This window comes from Octopus sinensis, linkage group LG30, assembly GCF_006345805.1.
Source record: "Octopus sinensis linkage group LG30, ASM634580v1, whole genome shotgun sequence".
In the NCBI taxonomy this organism is placed as follows: domain Eukaryota; kingdom Metazoa; phylum Mollusca; class Cephalopoda; order Octopoda; family Octopodidae; genus Octopus; species Octopus sinensis.
The window spans coordinates 6,600,107-6,607,606 of record NC_043026.1 but is presented as its reverse complement, the minus strand read 5'-3'; positions in this window follow the sequence as shown (position 1 = coordinate 6,607,606).

Sequence of the window (7,500 nt, the reverse complement as noted above, 5' to 3'; positions counted from 1 at the left end):
AATAAAAGACAGGATGGTCACAGCTGGAGCATCTTTGAGCTCAGGTCTACTGGATTAGGACTGACCTGGGGCTAAACAACAGCAACAAAGAAGGACAGATTAGATAATTTAATCCTTGATACAGCATGCCTCAATAAAAGGCAGGATGGTCACATTTGGAATATGATCTTATGTCCAGTAGACGAGGGTTGACCTGGGGTTAAATAGCAACAACACAGAAGTACACATTAGATAATAGAGTCCTAGGTATATTATGCCTGAATAAAAAACAGGATGATACACAGGACATATTTCCCTGGTGGTGGTGGTGGTGGTTGTAGTGGTGGTGGTGGTTGTAGTGGTGGTTGTAGTAGTGGTGGCTGTAGTAGCGGTGGTGGTAGTAGTGGTTGTGGTGGTTGTAGTAGTGGTGGTTGTAGTGGTGGTGCTGGTGGTTGTAGTAGCGGTGGCGGTAGTAGTGGTGTTGGTGGTGGTCGTCGTCTTGGTGGTAGTAGCAGTTATAGTAGAGGTGGTGGTGTTGTGGTAATGGTGACGGTGTTAGCAGTATTGGTGGTATTGGTGGTGGTGGTCATGGCTGTATAACGGTCCACACGAAGAAGGAAGATTGCATTGTCAGACAGCAGCTAAAACTAGGAACAAATAATGGAAAAATAACGAGGTAAATTAATGACCAGCAGAGAAACCTAATTAGTGAACCTGCTGCTGTGGTTGACTAATTACAGGTAATTAATTAAGTAATCAGTGAACTAACAATACTAATTAGAAACCACACAAACAACAATAGTAATAATAATAATAATAATGATAATAATTGCAAATATTCTGCTCAAAACCACAGATTTGCTTGTCAGTTGTTTGACCTTAACCAGTTGAGCATGTCCCTTGGTGGCTGACGATATGTGCATCTCTGATCACGAGCAGAAGTAGTGGGGGAGCATCATAGCCATGTGTTGAGAAGGGTTCTTTGGAGTTTGGATAATTCACCTTTGGAAACATGGGTGGTTCTTTCAACATCCTTAAACAACCCTTATTCAAGGATCTTTTGAGCTGGATGGCTTACTCGACCAGAGGAAAATTCTAACTGGGCCCCACCTGCAAGGTCATGCGCTGTTTATCTTGATATGAGATCACCATGTCGCGCACATATGGTTGTGATGCATGTGCCTGGTTTACCTTTTCAGACGGGTAGTCATGATGGGTATACTGGGCTTCGTATATTTTACCCCAGTGTCACTTTGATGGCATGAACTGCTCTCTCACTCAATAATAATAATAAGAGAAACTATAAGAAGAATGCAATTGTTACCAAATGAACAATATTTTGACATCTTGTGTGTCTTCCACAGTTCAAAATAAACGAAGTAGATTGAGATGTTTGTATATATATGTATATATGCGTTTCTTTACTTTCTGGAGGAGTAACATCAATCTGTAAATATTAATAATGATAATAACAATAATAACAATAATAATAATAACAACAATAACAACAACAACATTAATAATATAGGTGTAGGAGTGGCTGTGTGGTAAGTAGCTTGTTTACCAACCACATGGTTCCGGGTTCAGTCCCACTGCGTGGCACCTTGGGCAAGTGTCTTCTACTATAGCCTCAGGCCGACCAAAGCCTTGTGAGTGGATTTGGTTGTCAGAAACTGAAAGAAGCCCATCTAAGGTTACTTAGATGTTGCTGCTGATGTTATGAATTTTTCTTTTCCAACAATCTAATCTGTTGTGTGTATATGAATAATAATAATAATAATATAATAATAATGATAATAATTGCAAATATTCTGCTCAAAACCACAGATTTGCTTGTCAGTTGTTTGACCTTAACCAGTTGAGCATGTCCCTTGGTGGCTGACGATATGTGCATCTCTGATCACGAGCAGAAGTAGTGGGGGAGCATCATAGCCATGTGTTGAGAGGGTTCTTTGGAGTTTGAATAATTCACCTTTGGAAACATGGGTGGTTCTTTCAACATCCTTAAACAACCCTTATTCAAGGATCTTTTGAGCTGGATGGCTTACTCGACCAGAGGAAAATTCTAACTGGGCCCCACCTGCAAGGTCATGCGCTGTTTATCTTGATATGAGATCACCATGTCGCGCACATATGGTTGTGATGCATGTGCCTGGTTTACCTTTATCAGACGGGTAGTCATGATGGGTATACTGGGCTTCGTATATTTTACCCCAGTGTCACTTTGATGGCATGAACTGCTCTCTCACTCAATAATAATAATAAGAGAAACTATAAGAAGAATGCAATTGTTACCAAATGAACAATATTTTGACATCTTGTGTGTCTTCCACAAGTTCAAAATAAACGAAGTAGATTGAGATGTTTGTATATATATGTATATATGCGTTTCTTTACTTTCTGGAGGAGTAACATCAATCTGTAAATATTAATAATGATAATAACAATAATAACAATAATAATCATAATAATAATAACAACAATAACAACAACAACATTAATAATATAGGTGTAGGAGTGGCTGTGTGGTAAGTAGCTTGTTTACCAACCACATGGTTCCGGGTTCAGTCCCACTGCGTGGCACCTTGGGCAAGTGTCTTCTACTATAGCCTCAGGCCGACCAAAGCCTTGTGAGTGGATTTGGTTGTCAGAAACTGAAAGAAGCCCATCTAAGGTTACTTAGATGTTGCTGCCTGATGTTATGAATTTTTCTTTTCCAACAATCTAATCTGTTGTGTGTATATGAATAATAATAATAATAATATAATAATGATTGGTGTCATGTAAAATGCACCCATACCAGTGTCACATAAAAGTGCCGTGCACAAAGCACCCAGTGCTACTCTGTAAAGTGGTTGGCATTAGGAATGGCATCCATCTGTGGAAACCATGCCAAAGCTGACAACTGAGGCCTGGTGCTGTTCTCTGGCTTGCCAGCTCCTATCAAACTGTCCAACCCATGCCAGCATGGAAAATGGACGTTTAATTAGCAGCAAATTTGTTTTAACTAACCGAAAGTTGTCCTCCAACTCCAAAATTGTCCCTTGAAATTAGTTAACAATGGGATTATTCGAGCAATGAAACCAGGCATCATACAACTGAGGATGCTAAGAAAAGAGTTTAGGGGAATAGAATTCTTTCTGTTGACATACACAACCCAGGAGTGACCAAAATATTTAATGTTATAAAAACAAACCTACCAATACTTTGAAAAAGTTCCAACATGAGAAATTGGTTGAATAAATGGAAGCACTCCGTCGGTTACGACGATGAGGGTTCCGGTTGATCCAAATCAACGGAACAGCCTGCTCGTGAAATTAACGTGTAAGTGGCTGAGCACTCCACAGTAACGTGTACCCTTAACGTAGTTCTCGAGGATATTCAGCGTGACACAGAGAGTGACAAGGCCGGCCCTTTGAAATACAGGTACAACAGAAACAGGAAGTAAGAGTGAGAGAAAGTTGTGGTGAAAGAGTACAGCAGGGATCACCACCATCCCCTGCCGGAGCCCCGTGGAGCTTTTAGGTGTTTTCGCTCAATAAACACTCACAACGCCCGGTCTGGGAATCGAAACCACGATCCTACAACCACGAGTCCACTGCCCTAACTACTGGGCCATTGCGCCTCCACGGTTGAATAAAATCTCTCAAGAGACAGCAAGCATCAACCAAAAGAATAAGAAAAAAATTTTTTTAATTCTTTACAAGGATAGAATTCACATCAGGGGAAAATCATGAGTTTTCCATGGAAGTCTGTGGAATATGCTGTAACAAGAAACAATTCCAAATATTTGGATACTGATTCTGGTGCAAAATTTTAAAATGGATTCTCATCCTTCTAAGTAAATACAAACACGAATTGTAAGACACAGAATTTAATATACTGTATAATCTGTCCCAATTGCAAAGAGAATTATATCGGTGAAACCGGAAACTCCTTCTGTCAATGTTCAAGGATTCATAGACAACAAATTAAACAAATGGCATTATGTGAGATTCCACTGAGAAAACATCTTTCTATTCTATAAATGCCCAAGGGCTGATCCAAAATATTGGAAGGAAACGCATCTTATGAAAAAAATACATTTTATAAAAAAATTTTCACCAAAACTAAACATTTAAATAATATATTTATAATCTCATGAGAAATTTTCATTAAAAAATTACTTTGCCAGATGAATTAAAGCAAATAATTAGTGGATGTTATTAATAATTTTTATTAATTTAATTGAAATTACTTAAGGCAAAGAGCTGGCAGAATTGTTAACATGCCAGGCAAAATGTTTAGTGGCATTTTGGCATTCTGAGTTCAAATTCTGCCGAGGTTGACTTTCAGGGTAAATAAATTAAGTACCAGTTGTGTACTGGACTCAATCTAATTGACGGGCCCCCCTTCCACCAAAATTTCAAGCCTTGGGCCTATAGTAAAAAGGTTTATTGAAATTATTTGAATCGTTAATTCCTTAAATACACACACACACACACACACACACACACATACATGCACATACGCACACACTCCTGCGTTGTGCATTTTGTTTGTGTTTGAGTATATGCGCAACAATAAAAATCACCCTGGAAGCGAAAGAGAGTGGCAGATGTCAATATTTCATTGGCATTTCTGCTCTTCATCGACCAATTTGCCATGACGACCTGTCTTGCTTTGATGAAGGAATTTTATTTAAGTTGAAAACAGGTTAATGTTTGTGACAGGAAGGGCATCCAGTCGTTGGCAATGAATTCCATTTGACTCATGCAAGCATGGAAAAAAAGGTATGTTGAAACGATGATGATGACGATGATGATGATGATGATGATGATGATAATGACGATGACGACGGCGGTGGTGGTGGTGATAGTGGTGATGATGATGATTGTGAAGATGATGATGGTGATGATGATAGTAATGGTGGTGGTGGTGGTGAGGGTTGTAGCAGTTGCGATGGTGATGATAATGACGATGGTAATAGTTATACGTGTGTGTGTATTCGTGTATGCATGTATGTATGTATCTGTGTATATGTGTACTTGTATATGCATGTGTGTGTATGTATATATGTATTTATGTGTATGTATGTGTGTATGCATGCATTTATGTATGAATGTATGTATTATGTATGTGTGTACATAGGTATGTGTGCATATATGTGTGTAAGTATTTCTAAATATGTGCATATATATATATATATATATATATATATATATATATGACATCTATATCTAGCATGTTGACCGTCCACTTTTAGTGGTCAGCCCTTTAAATTTTGTATGTAAAAATATTTTAATCTTTGGATTTTTTTAATATGCTAGGCCACTGGTTTTAATTGATTAATATCAATTTCTACCCTTATTCAATTTTTTATATATATATATATATAGTAAAAGCAATTAAGATTCAAGTCAGTTCTAATGAATTCACTTGAATGCGGTACTTAACTTAGATGCACCAGAAAACTATATGGTGTTAACCATACAATAATGTGGGGTGATTATAAACGAGAAAGAAGCAACAAGAATGGATTAGTTTTTAGTACAATTGTTTCATACAAAGACAGGCTTTATTAAAAGTTGCAAATATTGCAGCAGATAAAAGTATCTGCTGCAATATTTGCAACTTTTAATAAAGCCTGTCTTTGTATGAAACAATTGTACTAAAAACTAATCCATTCTTGTTGCTTCTTTCTCGTTTATATATATATATATATATATATATATATATATATATATGCATATGCATATGTATATGCAGACACACATACACACCTCCTGTTGTGTATGTTCTCAAGGTGTCGGATGCCAGACATATATCAAAGAAAGACGGACACCAATGCTGGTCTGTTACAACAAGCGCCGTCTCTTTTGAGATTAAAAGAAAAAGAAAATTTATTAAAAAAAAACTGAATCGGAAAAAAAAAACAAAACAAAATAAACAACCCCGGAAAATCTCTCTCAGAGAATCTCTTTGACATTTTCTCAACAAGTTCCGATTCACCGAACCAAAATGAAATCCAAGAAATATATTCTATGATTTCTCCAATTCGGTAAAATCCATTCTCAGACAAGACTCTTTAGAACACAATCTACCATCTTCTTCATTGTTTTGACATTTTCTTAAAGATTCCGGCTGACATTTCTTGGAGAAAATTTCATTCCTGAAAAATTAGCTTTCGTTTAGTGACGCTATTCCATTGGTTTTGTTTTGTTTTTTATGCTTTGTGTAGTTGTTTTTGTGTTGTTGTTTGTTGTTATGTTTTAAATGTCTTTCTCTAATGTGCTCGTTAATATTTTTAATTATTGGTTTATGGCAGAGACATTTGCAGGAATTTTCTTGGGATTTTAATTAAAATGTTACATATCTATCTATCTATCTATCTATCTATGTATCTATGTATCTATCTATCTATCTATCTATCTATCTATCTATCTATCTGTCTATTTATCTTATCTATCCACCCATCCATCCATCCATCCACCCAATACTTCTCTCTCTCTCTCACTGAGGCAATGACTAGTGACTGAGACCTTTGGAAATATGCTGGGTGTGAGGAGACCCAGCAGGACAAGTGAAACCATAACCTGTGGCCTCTACCTGGGATGTAGCCAGTCCACTTCTGCATACCTTTCCTTCTCGGGACACAAAACCCTGCTTGCGAAGACCTGTTGAGGCAAGTGAAATTGAAATTGCTCAAAAATCAATGGAAATTGTAGTTGTGATACCAGTGCCGGTGGCACGTAAAAGAACCAACTGAACGTGGCCATTGCCAGTGCCGCCTTGACTGGCCACCATGCCGGTGGCACGTAAGAAGCACCAACTGATTGTGGATGTTGCCAGCCTCGCCTGGCCCCTGTGCCAGTGGCACATAAAAAGTACCCACTACACTCATGGAGTGGTTGGCGTTAGGAAGAGCATTCAGCTGTAGAAACACTGCCAGATCAGACTGGAGCCTGGTGCAGCCTCCTGGCTTCCCAACCCATGCTAGCACGGAAACCGGATGTTAAACGATGATGATGAGAGAAATGTGTCCGCATGGATGATGGTTCATTTGCGCTAAATGAGGATGCAAAGAGAGAGGTTTGGAGATGCCATTATGAAAGGTTGCTGAATGAAGAAAATGAATGGGAGAATGAGAGTCTGCTGAATGTCAACCCAACAGAGGGACCAGCAATCCGAGTTGACAGTACCTTGGTAGATAAGGCAATAAGAAGACAGGGAAAGCCCCAGGCCCATCAGGAATTACTGCAGAGATGCTCAAAATATCTGGTAGTGTTGGCTCTAGCCTAGTCACCCATATAGTTAACCAAGTGATACACGAAGGAGTCATTCCCAATGACTGGTGTAGCAGCATAATAGTCAACTGCTACAAAGGTAAAGGTGACGCTTTAGATACAAATAATTACAGAGGTATCAAGTTGCTGGATCAGGTAATGAAGTTCACGGAGAGGGTCATAGCCCAAATAATTAGGGAGAGAGTCAGCTTGGATGAGATGCAGTTTGGTTTCGTGCCAGGGATAGACAGATAGA